Raw genomic sequence first — 335 nt, forward strand, 5'->3', positions numbered from 1 at the left:
TTAATAATATATAAATAAATAAATTACAAAAAAAATAAATGGTTTTGTGTTTTTTGTTTTTTTATGATACAAAATTACCCCACGTAGAGCTCGCTAAAAAACTAAGAAAAAGAGGTAAATAAATAAATAAATAAATAAATAAATAAATAAATAAATAAATAAATACATGAATAAATAAACAGAAAAAAAATAAAAACAAAAAAATAAATATAAATACAAGTATAAACATAAATATAAATGTGTATGTATCTACAGACCCGGGTATAGCTCCTAACGTAGGAATATCTTACGTAGTAGTAAAGTAGAGTATCTACACACCTATAACCCCAAAAAAA

This window comes from Eimeria mitis, genomic scaffold, assembly GCF_000499745.2.
Source record: "Eimeria mitis Houghton genomic scaffold, Emh_scaff926, whole genome shotgun sequence".
In the NCBI taxonomy this organism is placed as follows: domain Eukaryota; phylum Apicomplexa; class Conoidasida; order Eucoccidiorida; family Eimeriidae; genus Eimeria; species Eimeria mitis.